This window comes from Oryzias latipes, chromosome 23 (genome assembly GCF_053564925.1).
Source record: "Oryzias latipes strain Hd-rR chromosome 23, Olatipes_Hd-rR_3.1".
NCBI lineage: Eukaryota > Metazoa > Chordata > Actinopteri > Beloniformes > Adrianichthyidae > Oryzias > Oryzias latipes.
In genome coordinates, this window is record NC_136259.1 from 1,106,221 (window position 1) to 1,114,424 (window position 8,204).

Consider the following 8,204-nt stretch of genomic DNA (forward strand, 5'->3'; position numbering starts at 1 on the left):
TCTTCCCTGCAACCCTAAAGACAGCTATAGTGAGGCCCAGTCTGAAGAAGAGTGGTTTAGATATATCCGATCTGAACAACTACCGGCCGGTATCCAAGCTGTCATTTTTAAGTAAAATTTTAGAAAAGCTTGTTTTTACTCAACTGAATGATTTTATTAATGAAAATAACATTTTAGAAAAGTTTCAGTCTGGTTTTAGATCTCATCACTCAACAGAGATGGCACTTGTCAGGGTCTTAAATGATCTCAGGTCCAATGCTGACATGAAGAAAGTATCTGTTTTAGTCTTACTGGATCTGAGTGCAGCCTTTGACACAGTTGACCACTCAATCCCTTTAAACAGACTTCATGACATGGTTGGAATTACCGGCACAGCCTTTAGTTGGTTTAAATCCTACCTTACAAACAGAGATTTTATTGTTAATTTAAATGATTTCTCATCTGAAAGGCACAAACTGACTTGTGGGGTGCCTCAAGGCTCCATCCTGGGTCCCACACTGTTTAATCTTTACATGCTTCCACTCGGGGATGTCATCAGGAGACACGGCATTAACTTTCATAGCTATGCTCAACTATATGTAGCCGTTTCTCCTGATGACACTGGACCCCTGGATAGCCTTTTAAACTGTATTTTAGATATTAAAATGTGGATGGGAGAGAACTTTTTGCAGCTCAATCAGGACGAGACTGAAGTCTTGATTATCGGTTCTGAAGCTGAGAGAGATAGGGTCCAATTTTATCTGTCAACTCACTTTATGAAAATGTGATACAGTAAGGAACCTCGGTGTGATTTTAGATGCAGATCTTAGCTTTGAAAAACACATCAATCAAGTAACCAAGACTGCATTTTACCATCTCAGAAATATCGCCCGAGTGAGACCCTCTCTCTCTAGAGCCAGTGCTGAAATCTTAATTCATCCTTTTATTTCATCAAGATTAGATTACTATAATGCCCTCTTTTCTGGGGTAAAGAAAACCACTCTCAATCGCCTGCAGCTAGTCCAGAACTCTGCTGCACGCCTTTTAACGAGAACCAGGAAGAGGGAGCACATTACACCGATCTTAAAATCTTTGCACTGGCTCCCTGTCAGCTTCAGAATTGATTTTAAGATTCTTTTAATAGTTTTTAAGACTGTCCATGGCCTTGGTCCTTCTTTTATATCAGATTTGCTTTTAGATTATGAACCTCCCAGAGCCCTAAGATCCTCAGGCGCGGGCCTGCTGAGGGTCCCTAGAGTCAAGACAAAAAACCACGGCGAGGCCTCGTTTAGACACTACGGACCTCGTCTGTGGAACAGCCTGCCTGAGGCTGTGAGGGCCTCATCCTCTGTTGAGGTTTTTAAAAAGAAACTAAAGACTCATCTATTTAACTTAGCTTTTAATTAGATCTTATATGTGGTATTTTTACTCTTATATTTTATATGCTATTTTATCAAATATTTATTTGTTTAATGTCTTTTAGTCTTTTTATATTCTAACTTATTCTAATTTATATTTTAGACTTTTTTAGGCACTAAATCATCTTATCTTATTTTAATTAATATCTGCATATTTTACCTGTTTATATATTTTAACTTTCTTATTTTATTACTTTTACATTTTAGACTGTTTGAGTGTTTTCTCACCCTTGGCCGGGGTGTTAATGTTCGGGCTCCAAGATAAGTATCTGTCCATACTTGCCCTCTGGCATCTCTTGTTCCGGCTCCCCGTGCTGCCGGGCCTGGTGTGCCCACGTTTGGTGCTCTGGGCCTGGGGGTTGGGGGTCTCTGGAGTGGGGGGTGCTGGGGATGAGTTGTGCTTGTGTTGCTTGGATGCTGACACCCCGGCCAACAGGAGGACAGGGCGGACGGCGCCTTCTGGGTTCTCTTTTCTTAAGCTCTGTTATTTCTCTTTTACTTGTGCTTGTTTTTGTGTGTTTTATTATGAGGGGCTTATTTAATTATTTTACTTCATGTGTGGGGTTTGTTTTTATTGTATTCTTTTTTGTTTTTTATGGAAAGCACCTTGAGCTGTCTGTGTGACATGAAAGGTGCTTTATAAATAAAATTAATTTGAATTTGAATTTGAATTTGAATTCAATGATTTGTGATCTTCACTGGTGTCCATGAATTACATGAAGTCTTTCCACCTTTATCCACCTTTGTCATGGTAGGGAGAACACCTCAATGGAAGGGGGGGCTCATCTAAGATAGCACAAGGGTTAAGCGACGTGAGAAGAAGGCACACGGATGAACCTTGTTTTCCTCCTTGCACCTTTGTGAGAGCACCGCACCCACACCTTGGTCCGAGGCATCAACCTCCACAATGAATTGCCTGTCCTCATCAGGCATCTTAAGCACTGGGGCAGAAGTGAAACACCTCTTTATCTGGATGAAAGTCTCATTGGCCTGTGGATTCCATTCAAAGCGCCTCTTTGATGACGTGAGAGCATGAAGTGGTGGGGCTATCTGGCTGTATCCCCTGACAAAACGGCGGTAAAAATTAGCAAACCCAAGGAAACGTTGGAGGTGTTTGCGGGTCTCCGGGACAGGCCAGTCTAAAACTGCCTGTACCTTTGTCTTATCCATTTGGACTTGACCTTCTGTTATGTTCAACCCTAAAAATGACACCGAACTGAGATGAAATTCGCACTTCTCGGCTTTGACAAATAGCTTGTTCTGGAGAAGCCACTGCAAAACCCGGCGGACGTGTTGAACATGTTCAGCCTTTGACTTGGAAAAGACCAGAATGTCATCCAGATAAACCAAGACAAAATTATTTATCATATCCCCCAACACCTCATTCACCACATTTTGGAAAACGGCTGGTGCATTACAGAGACCAAACGGCACGACCAGATATTCGTAGTGGCCACTGGGAGTATTGAATGCCGTCTTCCATTCATCACCCTCTTTGATCCGAATGAGGTGGTATGTTTTGCGAAGGTCAAGTTTTGTGAAAATGGACGCACCCTGAAGTAACTCAAAAGCTGTGTTCAGAGGGAGTGGGTAGCGGTTCTTTACGGTTATTTGGTTTAACCCCCTATAATCAATTCATGGCCTTAAGCCCCCATCCTTTTTTTTCACAAAGAAGAAGCCAGCACCAGCAGGCGAGGAGGAGGGACGAATGAGACCGGACTTAAGAGAGGAATCAATGTACTCCTGCATAGATTGTCGCTCAGGACCAGACAGAGAATAGAGATGACCCCTGGGGGGGATAGTACCGGGAAGGAGTTCAATAGAACAGTCAAAAGGACGGTGGGGAGGCAATGAACATGCTTTAACTTTATTGAAGACCTCTTTCAGTTCCAAGTATTCAGAGGGTACTTTGGACAAATCTGGATACACCTCCTCTACAGCCATGACAGAAGCTTCACGACGCTTCATGGAACCGAGACAGATTTCAGGGGAACTAGCTCCCCAGGTCAAAATCCTGCCAGAAGACCAGTAGATATTAGGATTGTGTTTTCTCAGCCAGGGGAGACCCAAAATGACAGAGGGAGCAGGAAGTGAAATAACATGGAAACACATGTTCTCGAAGTGATTTTCTATCTGGATAGTCACAGGTTCAGTGATACGGGAACTACGATTAATCAAATGGTTATCAATGGCATGCACACTCAGGGGTGCATTTAAGGGCTGAAAATTGATTTTCAGTGTAGAAGCCAGACTGTGGTCTATGAAGTTGCAGTCAGGACCAGAATCAATTAAAGCAGTTACTTCGACAGGTCCTGATTTAACATGAAAGACAGCAGCAGTAGACGCACCTGACTCTGAGTAGACAGTAGAACACAAATTCATCCGGGATCTGCGCTCTCGCTCCTCCGGTGTGATCCTTGTACAGCCCAGCTGCATGGGTTCAGACACCCCCAGGTCCTCTCCTCTGGCGGCTGAGTTTGCGTCTGCAGTGAAGAAAAGCTGAGGAACGTGAGATGCAGGTAGCAGTCTCATACCTCTCTCTCTGCGCCTCTCCCTCATACGGCGGTCGATGCCGGCATCAGGCGGAGTGAGTGGATCAAACACCTGTCTGAGGGCAGCAGCAAATCGAGGGAAAAAAGGAACAGACGTGAGATTGTCGCTCCCATTCCGCAGTACCCCATTGTCCAGCTCTCCCAGAGAGCAGCAACACAGCGAAAGCCACCTTGGAAAGCTCAGAACTAAACATGGATGGTTGTAAAGCAAAAAAAAATCTGGGCAATAAATGTCCGACAGTGTCCAGGATCACCTGAAAAACGTTGGGGGGGGAGGCATGCGGGGTTCTGGTGCGCCCTCCTGGGCTAGCCTGTTAGCTCCGGAAGGCCTGACAGCTTCTGAGGAGATATCATTCAGACGTTGGAGTATGTCATTCATACCTGCAGATAGTCCCACAAACCGGTTCTCATAACCGAATAAGACCTCCTCTATGCCTGCTCTCCAAACCTGGGTGCCCTTGGGGTCCATTTTGGCCAGTTCGATCTGTTATAAGTTAACGAGGACCCAAGTTAAGGCACGCACATGGTGTAAATAAAGTTTATTTGGAGAGTTCCTTAAATCCAAAAAAACGTCCAAAGTCCAAAGGAAGGATGCCGCTAGGTCCTGTAGAGCTTGAGAGGCAGCGTGACGTCACAGCCGAGGGGGAATTCCGTGAGGGGCGAAGACAGCAAGGTCCGTGTAGACAGCAGGCTCCGAGGGAGGAGAGAAGCAAACAGTCTTAAAGAGCGTAGGGAGTTGGGAGGGGCGGCTCCTTACGTGAAAGTAGCGGCAGGCTCCGAGTGAGCGTCGAAGAGGACCAGATTCACAGCGTGCGGTGCCGAAGGGAAGCGGAACGTGAACCGTGATCTGTAACCTGAGGTTCATCAGGGTGAAGAATCTCAAACTGGCAAAGAGTGAGCAGACACACCCACCTCATATACCCCGCGTCTCAGCTGGAGCCATTCAGTAATCAGGGAGCAGGTGAGAGGAGAACGGCAGAAATGGCGAGACAGGACCGAAATCCTGACAGACGAAGCTACACACAGTGGAGCAATGCGGAGGTTTCATGCCTCTTAAGTCTGTGGGGCGAAGAGACAGTGCAGGCAAAAATACAGGGTTGTTATCTAAATAAATCTGGGTTTGAAGACATTTCAAGAGATATGGGGAGGCACGGTTTTAAGCACTCGTGGCCACAGTGCCAACATAAGATAAAAAGCTGAAAATGCAAATACAAATCGGTAAAAGACCACAACAATAAGAGTGGAAATAGCCGTGCAACATTCCCATTCTTCGATCGTTTTGGGTGACAAGCCAGGCTGCCGACCACCCGAATTACTGGATAGCCTCAGAGAAGATGATGTGCCTTCATCAGTAGACTGTGAAGAGCCGGAGTGTGAGAACAGTAACGTTACAGGTAAGGGCAAACTGAATTTCTTTTTATTTTCTTGTATTTTTTAATGTTGTTTTTTTTTTATAACAGTCTAGCATTTTAAAGTTGTTTCAGTATTTGACAGATTAGAAAAAAAATGTAAGAAATTACTATCATTCATTACAAAGTATGATAGCTAACATGACTTTATATTTTGATGAAAGCTTCAATATTAAATAATATGCTATAGGCTATTACTTCAGTTGTTTATATTGCATTTCTATTGTTATTATCATAGACTGCAGACTAACGTGATCACAGTTAGTCATACTTATTAAGAGTAATCTGATATATTTAGTTCATATCAGCCACTTTTTGGAATTTTACATGTCAACACTGTTCAAACAGATGAGCCCCCTTGTAAAAACAAGCTTGAATCCACAATGGATGTTTTTTCAAAGACAATCAAAGAAGCCCTGTCTCAGGCAGATGACACACAGCTACAGCTGAAATTGCAAGCGGCCCAGCACGCCCACGAATTAAAGATGATGACACTCTTTACACAATTTCTTGCAGGAAGACCATCGTACCAGCCACCACCTGACCCAGGCCATGCCACAGGTTAAGCTATTTCCCAGATCAGGTTCACCCACCTAGGTTTAGTCAGGATTTTTCCCACCCAGGTCCCTTTACTCAGGATCACACACGCCCAAGTTTTCCCCAAAACCCTGTACCCCCTTTTACCAGGATTATGTTTCTGCTGGTCCCTCTCACTATTCCCACCCTCCATTCTTTTCAGATTCACCACTCCTACCTCCTGATACACCACCTCCAAATATCTTCACCACCCTTCAACCTCCACCCTCTCAACAGGACCGCATCTGCTCTAAGCCTGTTGGATCCCCCAATCCTAATTCAAACATACCCGAGTTACAATTTACATCACCCCTGCCTTCAGAGGATGACTAGTCATTTTGAAGTCATCTTGTACTTTTTTTCTAGTTTTTGACTTGTCTGGATTTTTTTATACGTTGTTTACAGAATGTCAAGTTCAGACGAAATTATAGTTCTAATTTATTTATTTTTTGGAAGAGCATTTGTTTCTTATTGTAATGTGTATAAAATGTTTAATATATATACAGACTGGAAAATGTTAATTTTTTTGAACAACAGTGAAAATACAAACAAGTTCAGCATTAGGACTGTCTTATCTTTTATTAAATTGTTTACATTCATTCTTGAGCAAATTATTGGGTCAGTGCCTCCCTGATTCTTAGTGGCTGGATTTCTGCAATGCCCAACGGGTCAACATCACCTGGTGGTACATCAGGAGGTCCAGCTGCACTAGGATCTTCACTGTAGGCCTCATTGTGTTTTTCACAGATGTTGTGCAGAGTGCAGCGTGTGGAGATAACTGTGGGGACCAGTGATATGTCCACATCAAGACGTCTTGACAGGCACCTCCAACGACCTTTTAATCTTCCGAATGCACACTCCACCGTCATTCTAGCCCCGCTTAGTCTCTTGTTAAAATGACGCTGGTGTTCAGTCAGATTCCCAGTTTTCGGGTACCCCTTCATTAGCCAGGACTGAAGTGGGTAGGCTGGATCCTCCAACAGCATGACAGGCACTGACAGGCACTGACAGGCACAACATGAGGACCTCGGGGGCCGGCCCTCTGTTGATACGCAGAGTCAGAACTAAACAAGGGGAATCAGGGTTTCAATATTCTGCAGCTAAAATCTGGAACAGCCTCCCTGAAGGCGTAAGACAGGCCTCTTCTGTGTTCATGTTCAAATCTAGACTTAAAACATTTCTGTTTAGCCGTGTATATGACTGAAAGGTCCTATCTGCACTTTCCTTTGCTTAACTTCCTTTATTTTTAAATCAATTTTCAAATTTTTTCTTTTCTTTTAAAGTAAATTTTACGTTGATTATTTGTATGATGTATTGTGATTTTAATGAATTTTTCTGTTTTGTGAAGCACCTTGAATTACTTTGTGTACGAATTGTGCTACACAAATAAACTTGCCTTGCCTTGCCTTGCACTTGTGTGCCCTGGATCTCCTCAGTGGGCTTTGTTCATGAAAAAAAAACAAATTACAACTGTTGCTGAAGAGAAATACTGTGATAATGATATTACTATGCAAATCAAGGTAAATGTTTTAAGTTATATATATGCACGTCTATATCATTGATCCATACTTCATGACAATAACCTTCAGCATATATGTTACTAGATATGTCACTAGATAAAGCTGGGGTAGTTCAGTAAAGTATATGGACATCCCTTTCTATACTATGTATGCTTTGCACACAATGAAGACTGAATTAGAGTTTATGAGAAAAAATAAATCACGTTTGGAAAGAGGACTCCGCTTTCTGCCTTCTCGTAGATTACAGAATTACGAGTCATGAACACTTCCTGGCCATCCAATGTTGATATTTGTGAAACTCTTGGGGTGGAGGTATTAATTGTACATTACAAAAGAGAAAAACACGATATCTGAGTAAAGACAGTGACAGATACTAATGGAAAACAACACATAATAATGCAATAACATGGCAAAAGGCATAGCAACAACAAAGGAGACAAATAAATATGAATTATGTATGTCCTTACCAGTATTTGTGGTCCACAACTGCTTGCAAGGTCATAGAATGCCATCCCTTGTGCTTAAAGTAATCCGCATGGTTCTCAAGTGGAGCGATGACTGGGATATGACTCCCGTCTATAGCCCCAGCACACTGAGGGAAGCCCCATCAATTTTTAAATCCTAGAAGTACAGTTTAGAGCTCCTCACCGTCTGGCAGCTTGATGTACTCGCGCATCATCTCATTTCGTACGGCATGGCAAAACTCCCGGACTATTAGGCATACTGATGTGTCACTTATGCCAAACAGAT

At 43.1% G+C, this 8,204-nt stretch overlaps 1 long non-coding RNA gene across 1 annotated transcript; it reads left to right on the plus strand.

Annotated features, from left to right (window-relative positions):
• Positions 1 to 4,754: 4,754 nt before the first annotated feature.
• LOC144989436 (uncharacterized) lies at positions 4,755 to 7,398 on the plus strand. The gene is made up of 2 exons (XR_013653608.1): positions 4,755 to 5,343; positions 5,875 to 7,398. It is a non-coding gene; the product is annotated as an uncharacterized LOC144989436 (long non-coding RNA).
• The last annotated feature ends 806 nt before the right edge of the window (positions 7,399 to 8,204 follow it).